The following is a 20,519-nucleotide window of genomic DNA, read 5'->3' as shown; positions in this document are numbered from 1 at the left end:
AAGAAATTAAACCACCTTGCATTGGCCCAAAGCCCCACGTTTACATTTTTCCAGTTAAAAGGCAACATTATTATTAAGTAATTCTACCAATTTCTTTTATCGGAAATTACATCTGGAGTATGGTTCTCTACGGAAGTGAGGCAAGGCCAATGAAAGCAGCGGAAAAAATAAAGGGTGAAGGTCTTCGAAATGTGGTGCAACAGAAGAATGATGAGGATCAAATGGATCGTCCGAGTTGGTAATGAGGAAGTCCTAAGAAGAGTGAAAGAGAAAAGAAGTCTCATGAAAACTTGGAATAGAAGAAGGAACAGCCTTATGAGCATTATCTTGATACATGATGGTCCTATGAAGACAATCGTCGAGGGATAATTAGATGGCAAGAACGGAAAAGTAAGACCTCGAACAATATGTATGGAACAGGCAAAGAAGGATGTGAAAGAGAAGAAATACGTAGGTGTGAAAAGATTAGCTGATGAGAGAAATGAATGGAGAGGTGCGTCAAACCAATCTTATGAATGCTGACCAGTGATGATGATTGTATCGATTACGTAGGATTAATATGGAATTCTTTAGAAGCGTTCTGGCAGCCTCCCCTTCCTACATGTATTTCTCTTCAATTCATTATAAGGGCTACTCCCTTTCATTGTCTCTAAAAAATTTATTCTTTTCCTTCCTATCCCTCGTTTACCCAACATTCTACCCTCAAACACTGTTTTGAACATCCCCTCGCCGCTTAAGTACTCGCTCCATCCATACCTTCTGTCTCCTCCGTATCTCATCTAAAAGCGGCCTCTCCTCACTCACCATGTTCAACACCTTGTCGTTCCCCTCCTCTTATCTCAAATGATATAGATGGGCAAAATTGTACATGTTGAAAAAAGTGGTGTATTAGTTTTACGTATGCCATTGATAGGGATATAAATTCATAATCATATATTTGAAATTTTATCTGTGCTGTTACAATAAATATTTACTAAGAAAAAAAGTGATTTAAATGTTGAAGTTGATCCTCACTATGCTTTTGGTATTGTTTATATATAGTTTTTCATATTTACAATTTAAACGCAAAACCTTGGGCCTAGGTAGGGTGGTTGATTTCATTCATTAAAGCTCAGGAAAGGTGGTAAGTATAAAACGTGGGGTTTAAAATTAATATTAAAATTTATAGCAATGTTTTATTCCCGGAGAAACCGTGCAAAAGAATTTCCTTGAGGTCAAGTTACGTCGGTTTTTAAATTGACTTTTCAATTTATTTGAATATTTTTTCTTTCTATTTTGAATAAAAACGTGGTTTATTAGATTAATATTTTAAGCTGTCGTAATATGATTAATAAATTCCATTGTTTACATTCACTCAGCTTCGAATAGCCGGAAACAGTTTTGAATTATCGCAAATTGTTAAAGTTTATGCTGTAGGTATCCGAGCGAATGGTTCAAATGTTAATTGTGAAAAACGGCGACTCATACTAACTAGAAATAACTTAAGAATATATTTTCATCTGTTTCTGATCTGTAATGAAAATTTTAAGTCGATACATAATAGGAAAACGGGTTAGATTTGAGTTGAAAAATTTTTCACAGAAACGAACAGGCAGGAAAGTGATTTAATATAAACTTGGTAAAAATCCTCTTCGAGCTTGAAGAATTAATAGTGAAAAAAGAAAGCCTTGAAATCCTTTTATGCACTTCAATCTTAAGTTAACGTCTTGTACCTAAGCCGTGCAGGCGCGCAGCTAGGAATTAAGGCTAGGGGTTTTTTTTTAGGAGCAACTAATACTAGGGGGTATGGAATACGGGAGGTGTGGATGCCCTCCCCTAGAAATTTTTTATGATAAATGGTTCAAAATGGTGAATTTTACGGCTATCTGAGGGATATTTTATTAATCATTTTACTATTCTATAAGTAATATTTATCCCATTAAGTAAAATGGATAAAATTTTAAAATGTCTCCGAGTTCTGGGGGTAGGGTTTATCCCCCAAAACTCCCCCCTTTGCTGCGCCACTGATGCCATGGGAATTGAATGTAACTTTATAAGCATAATTTCTCAGAGGCCTACGGAAAACAATCAGTATATTTTTTAGCGCCGCACATCTAAATTAGGTGATCGTAATAGATCGATTTAATTATAGGGCATCAGCTTATTGTTGTCATTACTATGAATATGGCTGTAATTCCGATTTTTTTACTTTTCCTGCAAAAATAATGGCTTCGAATTATTTTATGTTTCCCTCTCCATCCTAAAGGATATGGATGTCATATTGTTTGAGTCAAAGCGTTCATTCACACTTGTTAGTGTTTTGTTCATAAGTTATGAATCATCATAGCTTATGCTATCACATGAGCGTTGATGTCGATTCTTGTTTCTTGGCGATGAGTGAAGAAATAAAGAAGAAGTTACAGAGTGAACTTGAAAGAGTAGGTAGCTCTTTTAACTTAACCCTCTGCCAACAGATATCTCTGGTTCTTGGAGGTGGCACACTTTTTTAATAGCTCGAAAATTCAAGCCCCACGGCTTGAGATTAAGACCTTAAAAATCGCGTGGAATTTGCATTTTTTCAATCGGCCAGTGAGTAGATCGTGTTTTGCTGGCCTGTGACCCTGACTTCTCCACCGTTGCTCGCGTGGTGAGTCGAAGGTGAGGAACTAAAGGCGAATGAAACGGTGTCCCACATATCGACATGGCTGTCCACTCACCCAGAGAGTAAATTTAGAGTGTCGCACGTGGAAGCGTATAGTGTCCATTGAAGAAGTCACGTGCAGTGCGTTGAGCGTGAATACATAATTAATTACCCATGCTCCTAGATTCGTAATGAAGGGAGGTGCGGTGAAGCTGTAGAAGTGTCCTGCTCCCGATTTGGATTGTATTCCTAATTCATTTCGCGGCGTCGAACGAGAATGCATTACAATGTAACCACATTTTAATTGATGTAATTCAGATATTTTTAAAAGTTGATAATTTTTTAAACTAACCCTCACAGAGACGCGGGCCGATATATCGGCTTTTTGATAGATAGCTGTTCAAAACAATAATTATGTTGCAACTAAACTCTCGAATAAAACAGTCAAGATTAATTTTATAGTTACAAATCAATGCTGTAAGAGCGATAAAGCAATAAAGGAACGCCATGTTGTCTTGCCAAAAGATAAAATTACAGAATTTTTTTCTCGTAGGTATTATGATACGTTTTATTTAAATAGCTTTGGCAGTTCGCGCCTCAAGGAGAAGGCACTGAGAGGTATTAATGCATGTGGTCGAGGTATTTTCTTTATCCGCCGTCAACAAACGCGCGATTCCCGAAATCATTTATTCAATGATGAATCAATTGGAAAGCGAGACAGTGCAAGCAGTTTTTTTATGGAGTTGAACTCAGTTTAAGCTAATCACAGAGTAAGTAAAGCGTGATGAATTAAATAACTAGTAAGAGCTTCAATGTGCTCAGTTACCTTTCATTTATGAGTACAGCAGCAAGTATGGCTCAGGAGTTAGGGTGAATACCTCATCTAGCCCATCTATTAACTTCATATTCTTCATTATTTGGCACAAATTTGAAATATGGATATTTACATTCTTCTTGACTTTCATGTTACAACGTATGGCCAGTGATTCAAATTAAAGATAACCTTAACACAGATCTGCCATTAAATTTTACTAATTAATCAAAGACGTTGATTTTACTTACAAGTTCCTTTTAGTACCAGCTATTTACCGCGAAGTTCCAAATATCCGAGAATCACACCCAAAACATTTATAATAGATAGATAAGATAAAAATTTGGCTTTGAACGTGGCTTCAGCTACCGAGTGGAAAGTAACACTATTAAGTAACCTTGAGGGTTACTTAAATGTCCCCTAAAATTCTAAATTTGGTTTCCTTTTCATTTTCCATTATTAATTTTTTGGAGCAATAAATATAATATTATTATTCGTCAGCGTGCTGGAGTACCCGTCTGGAAAATGAAGGACAATTTTAGGATTTCGAGTAGATGTGCTTGAGTGCATTTGTCTCACTCTCAAATATGTTTTTTAATTTATTTTTTTACTTTATTCCCAAACCTCCGAACAGCTCTCATAGGCCATTTTAAAACGGGGTATTCAACAAATTCAAGGATGAAACATTCACAAACAACCGTACCATGGATATGTGAAATTTACCCAGGCGGAATTCGAACCCGCGACCTCATGCTTGGCAGGCGAGGACTTTACCCCGCCACCACAGAGGCTGGATAGAAGCATATTTCGGCACTTCTCGAGAATAATCCGTTCATTCGAGTCTGGTGGCTCAGAGAAAATACAAACAACTCCGATTTTTGACGGCAGCGCGAGGAGCCATGATTGAAAAAGCAAAACCCGAGATCACTAGATGGGTGTGATTGGCTGACTACGACGATAGCGTTTGTTTTCGTGTTGTTTCAAGGTCGTTGCGAACGGCTGTAGGTCCTCCTCCCCCAAAATTTTTTGTTTTAAAGGGTACTCCCTCCGACTGAATTCCCTGAATATTGTGCCCCCTCTCAAAGAAACAACCAGGTTTTTTTTCACGGCTGCGACCTTTTTTAGTTTATTTCCATTTTAAATTTTATTTTTATTAACTTAGAATATAATTAATAATTATAAAACATAAATGATAAATAATTAAGTAACCCAAGACGAAGAAGAAATGGTAGGAATTCAACTTCTATAGTGAATTATTTCAATTCATAACTTTTCTTATGTCTGAGCCATTAAAATGGGTATTATTTGCTTCGTTCGTTTGATAGTTCAACGATTGCATACAATGCTCAAGACGGAGGAGAAATATCAGAATTTCAATAAAATTGATGTTGAGTATTTAAATAGCTAACTTTTCCCATTATAGAGCAATAAACATTGGTCTGATTTGCTGAGTACGACGATTTCGTTCATTTTCATGTTATTTCAAGGCCGTGGCATGCGGAGAGGGGCCTGGGGGTTCAACCCTTCCATCCCCCGAAATTCTCTGGTTATTTGGTCTCAGGCGTAATCCAACCAACTATACCCTCACCAAAATATACCCTCTCTAAGTACAAATGGTATGGTAATAATGAAGTATAAAATATACCCTTTATAAGAACCCCCTCCCCCGAATTTTTCTTCCTGCCTCCGGCCTGGTGTTGTTTATTACGATTGGATAACTTATTTCCATGAAATTTAATACCGAAAGAAGTATAAGGGTTTTAATAACATTTGTCGTAAGATTTCACTTGCTAACTCATACCATAGTGAAGCAGAATTGATGGTTTCATTCTTAACCTCAGTTTTAGGTTACTGCGCCGCCACCTTGAGCGCTCTTTGCTTGTCCGTTTATTCTGGTATGGAGGGGGATGTCTTCACGGTCGGCCGATGCCTCTAGCCTATTGCCTTGGCACACTGCGTAACATTTTTACTGTCATCTTAGCTCGCCCATTCAACCACTCATCAATGTCGTGGAATGGCGTCGGTCGCAAAGAACGATATCAAATGAGAGCCCCGTTCTCTCATTTACGCATCCATTTGCAATTAATGTTGCTAAGTGGACAACTTTGTCATACGTCGCGGTGACCATGTCAACGATCGTATCCCTTTCGAACTAATGTTACGATTAAGATTAACTGTGGAGGCCATTTTTTTGCATTGTAAATAGCTTGTCTCGGGACACTGAAAAGAAAAAAATTCTCAGTTTGAGACTGCATGTTCCATAAATCTGTAACCTTATAAAAACTCTCTCAGATCGATTGTAATGAACGAAAGCGACTCGCAAAACATATTTTGACGATAATTTCCATAATTTGGGATTTAAACTGCGGCATTGTAAGTTAAATAAAGATAAAAAACCCTAGGCCTTGAGCCTGCGATCATTGACTACCTATAGAATTAATAAGCTCTTATAAAAATTTTTTTTTTAAAAAACCAGCCTTTATATTTAGATTACAGGGGATGAGCAACGTTTATATATGACACAAAGCAAAAAAACTCAGTGACCCCGAAAAACCAAAAGTGACGTATTAAAAAAGTCACTATATTTATTACTACGAATCTGCAGGCGCTCGAGGGGAAGAAAAATTTTTTGACGATTTTCGAAAAAAATCTAAGTGCCGAAAAATTTCAGTCCAGAGTCCGGACCTGGGACGACGGAATTCGGACGAAATTTTTCAAAGTCCGAAGCCGGACCCGAGACGACGGAGGGACTTTGAAAAATTTTCGAAAGCGGGGGTCTCGCCGAGTAAAGCAAGACGAATCCCCCAAGCTAGGGCTGAGTCGATGGGAAATTTTATGGTGGATAACTTTTACTGTGGTCGCAAAACACGAAAATCGACCATTTGGAACTTCTTTGATCAAAAAAATGTTTTGGGGGGCTATAGGTTGACTGGGGGGTGGTTAAAGGGGGGTTGGAGAGAAAAAGTTATATTTTCATGTATTGTCATCGGAAATGAAGAAGTGTGCAAAATTTCAGCGTTTTTGCTTCACAGGAAGTGAGTCAAATTTCAGTTACAAGATTTGTACCAGACAAACAGACAGGTTGGTGAGTTGATATAAAGACTGTAAAAATGATTAGCAGCGAAACAAACCCTATCTTAATAGGGTGGTTTCCTATTACTTTTTTATTGCCTAAATCGAAAGATTATTACTCCTGGAGTACGTATTTCACGCTTTTAGATTTTTAAATGACGATATCTATTTTTTGCGATTAAATGAAAAGTGAAAAATTTCAAGCGCGCGAAAACGCGACGGCTAAGTAGGAATGCTGGGAAAACCCCGTGTGATGTCGTTCTGGTTCCCACTATCGCCAGTGAGGTGACCTTGGTGCCAGGCTTTGAACATTGATACGACGCAGAATTCTAGCAGGTAGCAGAGTACCCTGCTAGCTGGTAGCGCTTGGCTTAAATAAGGATTATTAATACCTTATCAAACGAAGAAAACTTTCCGACCTTAGCCAGTTTTAATAGGTGATTATTAAGACATGTTACCCTGAGATCTGTGTCTCATACATGCATTGGTAATCTCAGACGATGTAAAACTCCTATCTACTGGTATAGAAACTAGGTCCCTGTGACGTCACGTGGAGTGGCATCGCATGAGCGCCAGTCTGTCCTTTTTCAAATGAGGATAAAATTGACCATTGCTATTCGTCTAAACCGGTATTTCTAAAACCAAATAATTTGCTTATTATGAATACACTAATGGTGGGTAAGGAATCGCAATCAATGCCTTTCGTTTTCTTTGATGAAGGAAATTACCCTATTGTTGCGAGAAAGTCGGAAGATAAGAGCCCCTTGACTAGTTCTTTCGTAACGGGATGTTTGGTGGACAGACGCGACTAAGGAAAAAAATTCGGGAGGGAGGGAGGGCTGTGCCCCCAAAACCCCCTTCTTTCCCCGTTGATACGTGCCGGCTGAATGTATTGTGATTTCATGGATGCGAGATCCATCGGATTTTGCATCCCTTTCCAAGATATTTAAAAATACCCTCCCATGGACGCAGGCTCGAGTCATGATCATGAGGAGTAGGTGGAGCATTTTTTTTTTGCGAGGAAACTGGCACAGCTCCATCCGTGAGTAGGCCATCGGAATCACGCTGTGCATTCTTGGAAGGAAAGGAGAGTACAGTCACGCTGAGACCCTTTGTCTAATTCTGTTAGCCACCGTTTCCGCCACTCTAAATTCTCTTCGGTCTAATTATATCTTCTCTCAAACCTCAAAGGAAGAGGGCTGCTATTATTATTTGTAGCGTTGGCCCGTAATAAATATAGTGGCGATTGCGGTGGATCTATTAATGGCGATAATCCTGCAGGATGAAGTGATTTTATAATGGATTCCACCAGGGGCGAATAGAAGGGAGGAGCCCATGAGACCCGCCCCCCTGTTGTGGAAAAAATTAGAAAATATGAATAAATATAATCATAATGCGCATGAGAAAATACTGATACAAGTTAATACCTTTTTAAAATAATATATAGTATTTTAAGAAATAACCTATTTATTATATATTTTTATTTACTTTCTGAATTTAGCTACCAAAAACCAATGTAAAACATTTATGGTAATTACTATTGAAAACATCTATTGTGACTATTATTTACCCGTATTTTTATTTACTTTCTGAATTTAGCGACCGAAAACCAATGTGAAACATTCATTGTGATTACTAGTAACTTATTATTGGTATTGGCCCCTCCAAAAATATTATCTATATTCGCCACTGGATTCCATTGCTATAAGATTAGTAAGTCTCGAATTGTAATTATCTGTCCTCGTGTGCTCTACAGACATTGGCCCTAGCATTTCGTTAGGGTATTTCCTTTTTAGTCGTTAACGGCTAGTGTTCTAACACCCCCTGCCAAACACCTATTGAGGCAACTTGAGTGGTAGTATGTTCATGTAGATCATGAGAGACAATGGAATAATGAAAGTTATGGTCGAAGGACAGATGGACGGGAAGAACGGCTGGGGTAGGCCACGGATGAGGTGCACATGAATGTAAAACAGTAGAATTATGTAGTTTTAACATTTTTTATAATAATTTTTATTCTACTTTTTCATAAGTTGAAAAATACATATTTACAATAAATAAAGCAGTAAAGTAGAATATCGGTATCCCTTTATACCTGAGTAGGGGGTCACCATCATTTCTTAAAGCAGCGGCTGGTGCTGATTTATAAACATTAAAAAAACATAATGGGAAAAAAATAATTTTGATAATCAAATATGAGTGTACTGTACAAGATCGGTATAGAGAAAATAAAATTCAAGAATAAGAAAAAAACAAGCAAATACAAAATAAATCATAAATTTAAGGAAGAATAGAGAATTTTATTTAGAAAAACATGTAGAATTGATGACTTTGACTGAGTTTACTTGAATAATCAATCGGTTTTTTTCTGTTCCCCATGTCGATGCAAGCACCCGTGCTCTGTACGGTATGAAGGGCACAATTGAATAAATAATAAAAAATTTTCATCAAGAACATCAGCAGATATCTTTTCAGTTAGATATTTTTTCTCTGTTTATGAAAATTATTCTTTTTATTTAAACTCAGTTATTAAGTCATGAACACTTTTCCAAAAAGTTTAGCTACTTTTTGCGAAGATGATTTTATGGCCTTTGCCCAAAATTATGGACAGGTATGCACATTAAGAGGTTAAATTCCCCTAAAAGTCATGTCCTTTTTAATGAACAGCGGATACGAAACCCTAGGGCGGGCTCGCGGGGTTAAGCTTCTGGGCCGAAGTCTGAAGCTATAACCTTATCACCTATGCACCACAGAAGGAGGAGGACAAGGTAGGAAAAAGGAAGGAGGCGCCGCCGCGATAGGAGCCCGACGACTCCTCCGGGGATAGGATAGGAATGGAAGAATAGGGAAGAGGATCCCGTACCGTCACAGAGGCTGGCGGGTCCTAATACTAGCGAAACCATAATTTAATGTTTCTACGGAAAGGAAAAAATTCCCTATGAGGAAGGAAATTTCTATGATTTTCCGTGGATAGATTTTTTTAATGAACACGTTGACTGGAAAGGTTCAAAGATTAACCGATAGAATAACTGAGTGGAGATCTGCGTGTAACCAATCTTATAATTGATGGTTGATGCTGCTAATGGTCATGATACAAAAATTAGCACCTAGCTGACCCGATAATTCTTAGGTATAAATTCATTTGCGCCCTTCATTGCGCACAGAGCATGCACTCGTCGACATGGGATAGTCGTTTCACTTGCTTGCTTTCCTCATTACCACCAGGTGTAAGCATCCGTACCTACGCCTCTGCTTTAATTGCCTAAACGGCCTTAACCGTGAAACGCGTCCAGCTTGTTAGGGTCACTCATATCTACTCGATAAATTCCTACAAAACAGTCTGTGAGCTACCTCTTGCGTGTATGAAATGCTAATTAATTAATTAATTTATTGGTTTTTATTGTTTTCCCAACAACATAATTACAGGAAAAACACAATTAATAGAAAGTATATCAACATAATACAAAAATACAATCCCTGTATTTTAGAATATAACACATCAAATTTAGTCGTCATAGTTCATTAACAATATTATATAACCTTACAGTACTCATTTCTTTGTTGAAAAAATTAAGTTCATTACAATATTTATTATACGTCATACACATTCTACGTAAAGGTGAATTTTTTGTATAATCATGTTTCGCATAATTTAAGTAAAACAAATATTTGGGCCTCAAATTAACATTTGAAGCATAAAAATTTAAACTCGCCAAACAAAACTGGCATAAAACAGGAATAATTGACATAGTTTTTGCTTGATAAGTGTTGATATTTTTCAACGTAAAGCGTATTAAAAAGATATTATTCATTTTAAATACGGCAATGAAAACGAGTGAGAAAGTCCGTGTCTAAATTAAAGACTAATTGTAAATTTCCACCCTTATTTTATCAATTGATGGGGTAATGTTTCAGCAGCTATTGCAATTGTGTATGGTAGGCGAATCTTGATAATGGAATTAGTTGCCGAAGCGCTGGTCAATCAGGAATTTAATTTGTGTGGATATTTACTATATATTATTAATTTTTAAGGGATATAACCCATTTCCATAAACTAAGCGTGTTACGCCTGATAATGTATGAGTACAGTAGTTCTGGTGAAAATTAAACTTAGTGAGTAAGGAGGCAAAGTGAGTGAGTAAATATTAAACTCACATTTACGTGAGTTTATGGCGGTGAAATAGTTCGAAAAGTTTTAAATCTTCTCTTTATTTTTTCCCTTTTATGTAGTTATTTTTATTTCCAATTCTTCCCCGAAGGTATTATTGTAAATCAACAGTATTAGGTCCCAAATACCTATTCATTTAATTCTTTTTGGGATTACTACCTTTGAAGTTTACTCTGTCTGCATCCAATATATTTAGATAGGAAAGAGATTGAATTATATTACCGCAAGTTAGACAGCCACTTCATCAAGAATTATCTCAACAAATACCCTCATTCTTCGATATTCAAGGAATTCAAAGTGTTTGATTAAGCTATAATGCAATTAAATGGTTTCGTTTGACAGGCATTGCTCCTGCAATAAACGGAACTTAACGGGTGCTTCCTTAAAAGAGGTATCAAGGATCCCACGTTTATAATTAAGTTTTGTTTATTTCGGAGCCGTGGGTATTGGTTCAATTTCAAATTAGTATCATACATTTCTTATAGAAATATGGATAAAATTGTATTTCCCATGTTTGTAAATGTATATAAACAGCATTTCCAAAGTGTATAAAACTGGGAAATTTCCAGTCTTATACACTTATAAATGTGTTTTATATTGTTCTTCTCACGATTAATTAGGTAAAATAAAATCCATTTTAACACCATTTATACAGTATCTCAGTCTTTATTCTGGAAAATTACTTAATTTTTAAACAGTCGACGGGCCATCGAAGCCACATGCTATTGGTGGCTCTTTTCTCTTCCCTACGGTGGACTAGCCACCAAAATGTAAACTTACGCGACGTTATCGTCGTAGAAATAATAAAAAATATAGTATTTCATTTTACTGTGGCACTTCTAGTGGAGAATTGACACTTTTAGAAATATGTTTCAAAATGTTATACCTCTGCCGTCGTGCAGCTTTTGGTATTCTTGGGATACTTCCGTCACATGGTTCTTTGTGCTTCTGTGTTGATAATCGTGGTAAGATTTCGTTTTTCAACTACTGTTATATCGGTCCACATGTAAACCAGTATAAAGCCTCACAAGTCTTTTAGGGAGGTGTTGTGCGTCTACAATCCTTTAATGATAAAATCAAGCTGGCGTTTGCAAGCGCAGCAATTAAACCTCATTTCGCTGCACTGTGAAGATGACGAGTGTGGTGACCTTCGGTGACGCAGTCAGGGATACCATTGCAGACGACTGCGAGTTTCTTTGCCATTATGTAATACGGAGCCGGGTGATTTGAGATGTGAAAACACGGAGATAGACTGCAAAAGAGGGGAATGATAAATTTATATTCAAATCATAATCTACACGGTACCCAGTGATCCACCTCAAGGGTGTACGATTTGTAATGATTTATGCGATGTAAGTTTTTCGGAAATGATAGTCGTAATTCCATAAGAGGTAGCCGCTAGGTGAGTGGATCAAGTTTTTGATGCATTCGAGGCACGATATCCTTCAATTAAAAGACCTGATCCTGCTCTAATTGCTGGCTTTTCTGGGAGGTTTCAGGACCACCGATGGGTTCGTATATATATATAATATATATGGGGTCTTAGTAGATATTCTTATATCAGTGACGAATTCTGAACCTTTCCGAATCAGGTTTCAACTGTCGAACTCCCATATTCAAAATAAAAAAAATTCTAGCACTTAGTCGGAAAGTTTAAGGTGGTAACTAAGATGTAATTAACTCTAATTTACCAATTCTTGGGAGTTCGGTTTGAAGTATCACGTTAGGGGACTCCATGGAAGAACAACCAATGGCTAGCTGTTCGCAGTCTGAGAAGTTTGTAAACCTTGTTCACAACTTTACAGCCACGTACTACTCCGCAAGCCGCCTCGATTGGGCATGTAGTGGGAAATGTTAGGACAATACCTGTTAACTTGTTAAGGAATAATTTAACGTCGATCACATGCAACTGTCTTTCAACGAACTTTATTTCTTTCATTTGTGCAGCGGAATTATTTAGCCTCTTTTCAACAATTTCCTCCTCCAATCTAAGCAAATTCTTGACGTCGCAGCATGCATAAGTTTCAAACTTCAAACAAACACAGCCCCATTAATGCATCAAACACATCAACACAAAATAGCTTGTAGTCAGACGTTATAGTAAAAAAAACGAGAGCACGTTGTAAGATACTTGACTGCCTGGGCTCGACCGAACATTCCATCGTTTCTGTTGGACCGGTAATTATTGTGCGGTTCCAAGATGATGTTCTTCGTTTCATTAAAGAATTCATCTGTTCTTATCAATCTTATTTTAAGTTAACTTAATGTAATTATTACGGGTGAAATTTTTTTAAGACAAGCTAGTGCAATGCAACGTAAAATCACGCGACTTGATTCGGTTGATACGATAGTCATTAGTTGATACAAACTCGATTCTCATGAACGTGGCTTATAGTAAAGAAGATGTAGGTGTCAATTAATAGTCATATTCATTATTGATAGTTATTTTTAATCGATATCGCGATAGATAAATGATAGCACTCGTGCGCTGTGGAGTACAATATTTCAGTTGATAGTTCGGGTAGTTATAAGTCAAGCTACGCCATGTAAAATTGTGAATTAGGCTTTCAACTATCACTTCCGTATAAGATATTTTTTTCGCAAACACTACAATATTGTAAATTCACCTCCTATACATTGCGAAACGTCGAGGCACAGTGGTGAACACACGTAAGACTTCCTGCTTCTCCCTCCTATCAGTCCTGCATGCAATCTGCTTTTTCGAACAGTTTTAACGAAAAGTTCGAAGTACCATATAATACAAGGGATACCACGATAAAATATCTTCCTGACTTCTTGCTTCACGTATTCCTTTCCAAATACAATGCTCTTTTTCGAACAGTTTTAGAGAAAAGTTCGAAAATCCACGAAAACGAGGGATACCACGGCAAAAATTCCTTCTTGCTCCACGTATTCCTTTCAGCAAGCGATCCGATTTTTCGAACAATTTTATAGAAAAGTTCTAAGTACTAAGAAATATAAGATGTACCACGGTAAAACTTCTTGCTTCACGCATTTCTTTCTGTATGCAGTCCTCTTGTTTGAACAGTTTAACCTAAAAGCTTGAAAAACTATGAATACAAGGGATACCACGGTAAATCAACTTCCCAACTTCTTGCTTCACGTATTCCTTTACGTACGCCATCTGCATTTCCGCACAGTTTCAATGAAAAACTCGGAGTGAACGAACGCACTTGCTTCGGCATGAACCGATCGCCTTCTCCCTCCCGATTCTATATGGATCGCAGGAAGGATCGTAACGTTATACACCACCTCCTCCTTCTTACCTGTGCTTGGCCTCCCTCCTACCTTTTGAACATTCTCTTTACTCCCCCCCAACCCACTTTCCCCTCATCTTCGACTTCGTCGCCCCGAAGTCCCGCTCGACTTGTCCACGCATTCATTGGCGTGTTTATTCATCCCGGCAAGCGTCTCTCGAGTCGTCCCCCATATCTCCTCCTTTCGTTCACGAGCTGCCCCTCACCCCCCATTGGCCACCACGTGGGGATCACGGCGGAAGCCTCCGAAGCCCATTGGCCGAGAGTCGCCGGTCACGTGAAAACCACACGCTTGCCCCATCGCGGGGATGTGAGGCACGTCCGTCTGCTCTGAAGGGAAAAGGAGGGCTAATGTGTGGTCGGTCGGAGGGGGGCGAGTTAGGCGCCGCTTTGAAGGAAGCCCGTGGATTTCTTCTCGTAACTAACTCTCTCTCCTGCTTACTGCAGATCCGATTATTTCCTCACGATCAGCCAGTCATCCCATGCTCAATGCGAGAAATCTGGTGCTGCTTCCGCGTTATGTAGACTTATTGACGGTTCCTCCATATAGGAAAAATAGCAATAAATATATGAATTAGTACTCAACGAAAAATTAGCTCCACTGCTTCAGCCGGTCTTCATAAAAAAGAGCCTGAACTGTAAACCGTCTATCAATCTTCATCAGAGCTATGACAGCAAACTGCCGCACACAAGTTAATGATATTCAGTTTAAGCCCTATCTTAGCCACATCGATGCCTTTTCCGGAATTCGCTTCTTCTAGCCATATTATATCCATTATATTTTTCATACCAAGTTGTCTTCTTCCAAAGTTCCTGGCACGAATTAATGAAAAACAGGCAACCGCATGGAACACTTTAAAAATGATTACGACACCGCGTTCTTAAAATTTCTTGGTACTTTTCCCGTTGATTCAAAATCGATTAAGACATTAACATGAGGGTACTAGAATCTCACGCTAAGTGCTTCACAGGGATAATTTATTGCTATTTTTTCTATTTATTCCATTACTTATGCATCCTAAATTTGGTTTTTGTTCAATTCTGTGATACTAATATTATGTATAAGACATGACGAAATAATACCATGTGGTATGCTTGTGGGAATCCTGTTGCATGCTGCATTCCGGTTATTTGATCACCCCCTGCCAAGCACCTAGATGTGGCTCGTAGAAGTACTATGTAGATGTGGATATGATTTGTTAATTCTTTCGGCATGAGTGTAAATATGTAATTCCTGCAATTAGCAATAAAAATTTAATATTATTAATATTTTTTTAAACCGACTTTAAATCTATCTATCTGCTGGTTATTTGGGATCCGATTATTTTCTCACTACAAGGCATTCATTCCACTATTCCCTATCCCATCATCCCGTAGATGTGCGAAAAAGCTACTGCCGATGCCGCCGCATTCTCATCGCAGAGCGGCTTTTCTTTCAGTGTCTTCACGCTCTCTTCCCCATCATTATCTGCCCAGTTTAACGTCTCCTCTATCAGATGCTTCTATTTTTGCCGCGAAGGTTTTTATTGACAACGGGATTTCCTCCTTCGAATAAATGACTTAAGGCCAGCTTTTTTTTTGCGATCTGGGACCACAGTGCGGCGCCGAAAACTCGAGGTGGGGATTGTGTTAACGTAGATTTGATCAATTATTGGTAAAGGATTCTAATTTTTTGGCCGTTTGGTTTCCAATTTATTTCATCCACACCATCTTTAGTTATATCCTTTGAGATAAGGCACCGTCTTAGTGGTCATTAACATGCAAAACCCAACAAATTATTCGCCAAAATCAGCCATCTGGTTGGCTTCCGATTGAATAATTTTCTAAATGCAACACTAAGTAATGACTAGTGATGAATTTGGTGTGGTAATTTGGAGGATTTTGCGTCTGCAACAATGTAATCCATTGTGCCCATATTGGATGGATAACCTCCAATTAAAATTTATGGAAATTCAACCAAGGTAAATTTAGTTTATTATGTGCAAATTTAAAATTCACTAATTATACCTGGTAATTACTCACTTTTGATTTGCGGATAACATAATGCTGGCGAAAATCATTGAAGTTATGGAATGCAGGTATAGCGTATTTTGAAATTCCACGTCCTGACTATTAACTTGTTCCTATCCGGTGTTTTCAGAATATGGTCAATTTTTTCTCCATGTTGTACGAAGAGATTGCCATCTCTCTATGTGACTTTTTCCAGAAGTTGCCCCATGGACTCATTTTGTGGAGGTATTTAAGTCGTAGCCTGTTATTTCACTGCTTGCCAGTTCTGCATATTCAAGTGGTTCACATGGTCAATACCACGTTCAATTATTAGACCTTTGCTTTTTCATGAATTGCAGAGACGTAAGATTAAATTGCTTCCTCTCTATCCCCAACCATTCATTCTATATCCATTTCATAAACAGACCTGCTTCTCTATCGCGCTGTTTTTTCCGTTGCTGCCTCGCCCGTTATTATTTTCCCATTCCAGGAGCTTTTCTATCGTCGGCTATTTTTATCTTGGAGTGCTTTTTTTTCCTTTAGCTTGTGTCTAGTAGTTTTTTCCTCAGTGTCTGGTCTTCGCTGAGAATTGTCCATTCATTCATTGCACCTGCTTCGTTCGTAGACTCCTCTTCGAATTACGTTGCGTGATGATTCGCGCTCTCCGCGATTTTTCCCCGTGTGACTTGCAAATTTTCTCACTGCGACAATGTTTCACCTAGACGTGTTTTTCATGCCATAATTATCCACGGTGAGGTAGTTTTACTGTTTTTTTTAACGAGAAGTAGCGATTTTTTCCGATGCTGTTCTTCCCGTCAATTCGTTTTGTTTCTCGCATTATGTGCAGTTAAATTATATCTAAAAATATTTTTATTCGCTTAAACACTATAAATGAATTTTTTTATCTTGACTAAATGAAAAAAATATTTCATAATTTTTTGATTGGGCATACTCATTGGAACGGAAATTTTATCACTAATGAATTTAGATCTCCAATGTTTGACTGCAAAGTGTTGTATAACTTGGTGGAGAAAAATGTGTGAATTGTACACTAATCGAAAATTATGTTCAAATTAATTGGTATCCTTTGCATATTCCGGTGTCAACTTGCATGGACCAATGCATGACTGGTGAGAGCTCACTCAGCTTGCTGGCTTGTGAATGCTTTATGGCCTTTATTTCGATGATTACTAAGACGTATCGTATTGCATTCTGCATGTTCGTGTTTATTCACCCCCTGCCAAACTCCCTTGAGGTGGCTCCCAGGGTATAATGTACATATATCATTGAATGGGTTGGGCACCCATTATGATACAATACATGCCGAAGTGTTACCTCATAAATGTGAAGTGCCACCACAATAACACATGGTCGCACCGGTGTATTGAACCGGATACCACCTTACGGGAGTTGGGAACTCCTAAAAACCGCCTCTAGGCACCCACCGGGTATGACAATAAAAATTCTCCCATTCTTACGTAGAGCCATTCTCACTCTTGGATCTAATCCGTCAGCTGCCCACCTGTCGCCAAGGCGCACGAAATTCTTTCTCCGGCGACGTGCCCTTTTTTGGGGGATGTTGGAATCCGTGGGCGGACAGAGGTGGAGGTTGAGGAGTAGGAGGGATGAGAAACTGGTTTGGTCGATGCATAACAGCAGCAGACAGTGCATTCTAAAAATAGACGCGTCCAGATTCAAATACTCCCGTCAGCATGAGAGAGAGATAGGAAACTAAAGTTCATTTCAAATGATTTGGCTGCGGTCTTTCTCGTACAGCTCTCTTTGATATCTGCATCTACATAATACCCTGCGAGCCACCTCCAGGGTGTTTGGTAGGGGGTGATCAATAACCGGCATGCAAGAAGATTCCAAGATGCACATTTTTTGATTTTCTAGTTTAAGAGATTAGTTTATTAGTTTAAGAGATTACTTTCTAGTTTCGGAGCGGACTTTTGGATTTTGAAAAATTACGCAGACATATTAATTATCTCTCTGTGCGAGGTTCGTAATAGTGGCTATGGGATAGGTTAGAGGTCACCGCGAATAAAACCTGAGGTCATTGGAAAAACACGGATGCCTACGCATGCATTTGAATAGCATGTTTTTTGCGTGAAAGCTCGTGAATATCAATACTTCGTACATGTATAATTTAAATTTTTTATGCATGCTAGTTACTTTCATTAGCGTTAAGAATTTAAAATTTGTGGATGTAAATTATAACTCCCCTCGGTCAAAATTACCTGACCAATTTCGAAAATTTCTCGCAGGATTCCACGTAAATGCAGATTTCTAGCAAAGACGGATTTTTTTTCGCGAGTTAGTTTTGTATCACTCGGAACGCTAGTTGGATTTTCACGTAATCCTGAACACCAGTGCATAGCTTTCGTGGCGGAAACGAGGTAAAAACGTACGAAACGTACATTTCTCATGCTTTATTTGTCAATTTTATACTGTTGCAATTATATTTATGGTTTTTGTATGCAGGGTACCTGGCGAGAAAGTCCGAATTCTTAGCCGCGAAGTCACTAAAAATGAGCTGTAGTATCTTTATTTCTTTCCTCTGATTCACCGAACTTTTACGTCACAACCACAAGGACGGACGGTAGGTGCGCTTACAAATGTGTCCGTTACTCCCGTGACGCACTCGTGATTGCGTAACATCTCGTAATGCTCGCACCATCAGTCACAGCCGCTCGTCTGCGTAGGCGTCTGCGTGTGCTCTTGATGACCTCAGGTTTTCTTGACGGCGACCTCTTACCTCTTTCACAGCCAACTCTACCACCGTCGCACGGAGGGAAAAAATAATAGTATGTCTGCGTTGGTGTTCACGTCGACCACATCACGTTGTTGCCTCAGTGACGAGTGGAAAGGAGAGGAAAAAAGTCAAACTGGGATTGAACTTCCTCTGGTATTTCAAGTTCATGCAGAAAGGCGATCCCGTACGAAACGTACATTTCTCATGCTTTCTTTGTCAATTTCATATTGTTGCAATTATATTTATGGTTTTTGTATGCAGGGTATACAAAGTAATGATACTCAATCAGTTATTCAACCAGAAGGTTGGTATGGATAAGTGAGGGTAGAGCTCACCCCAGACTAAGCCACTGGCGTATAAATGTCATTAATTCAGAGTAAGGGGGCCACTTCCTTTCCCTTAGCCATCTCGCACTTTGAGGATTTTATTTGGGGGTGACATGTCCGAAGGCTTCACCTGAGATACCTAACGAATGATTATAAATTCATAATGGCCTCGATGGCGGCGGGGTAAAGTCCTCACCTGCTAAACCCAAGGGCGCGGGTTCGAGTCCCGCCTGGGTAAGTTACCCTTATCCAGGGCATGGATGTTTGTGATTGTTAAATGTTATCAGCCCCGATGTAAAGGCTGAACAGTGCTGTTTTCGGTGGTATATGAAATAAATAAATACCTATACTATAAGTATAATAATTTTCATGATATTAAAAATTGCAATGAATTTAGTGAATATCAATACTTCATTTATAGCATTCGATTTTAACAGTTACTTACAGTAATGGATTAAGAACTTGTCTCGGTAGCATGGAAATTTCAAATAAAAAATCTCGTCAATGTAACTTGAAGATGAATATACTTATATTATCAGACATACACTTTCTATGTAGAGCTTAGAAGTACTCTATAATAATGATTGCATTTTGGGAGAACTAGCAGATACATTATAGCAGCGTTGATGTTGATATATAACATTAACTGCAGACATACAAACAACGATTTTGTGGTTACGTCGAACGATAACTTTCTAATCTAAAAGGAGATACTATGGTTCAAGTTCAACTGAACTCGCTATCAACATAAAATGTCTCCAAAATCAATAATTCCCCCTGTAGTCAAAATTATTTGTTTCATTGTTAGCAAAACCCGTAATGTGAAATTGTGGAAAATATATTTGCATTTACTGTCGAAATTACTCATGTTAATATAATTCCAATGGAAGACAAACTGTAAGAAAAGTCGAAATTTGTAGTATTCATCCTTTAATTAATTAAAATGTCTCAATCATTATTATGCATTGACTTTTTGTGTGTTCATGAAATTAAGTATTCAAAGAATGATTTATTGTAGTCAAAACAGTTATTTCTACTTTCATGCATTTTGTTTAACCATTCCAAAATGGTGTCTGTGAGACGCCGCGCGACAAATAGTGTTACAAAAAGTGACGCGACTGACGGAGGGTCAATGCCTCACAGTGGGGTAGCCAGGAATTTTATTCGGGGGTTCCAAAACAAGGCGGGTAATTTTTTTAAAAATAGGGTACTAATTAGAGGTTTTAAACTATTTTTTAACACTTTTCATAATCGAAAAAACATTTTTTCAAAGAAAAATTTTGTTGATTCATGATTTTTCAATATTTTGTTATATTCTCTGAAGCAATGCAATTATGTTTTTTTTGGGGGGGAAGGGAGACGGGTCCAGACCTCCCCCCCCGGTTACGCCAATTAACTTAATATCAGTCCATAATAAAGTTGCCTCGGTGGATAAAAGAAGAGTGGGTGGAGATACGGGTGGATATCACATAATTATGCTAAGATAATGACTACTATTTC

The sequence above is a fragment of the Ischnura elegans genome, chromosome 3 (genome assembly GCF_921293095.1).
Source record: "Ischnura elegans chromosome 3, ioIscEleg1.1, whole genome shotgun sequence".
Lineage (NCBI taxonomy): Eukaryota > Metazoa > Arthropoda > Insecta > Odonata > Coenagrionidae > Ischnura > Ischnura elegans.
Note: the sequence above shows the minus strand (reverse complement) of the source record.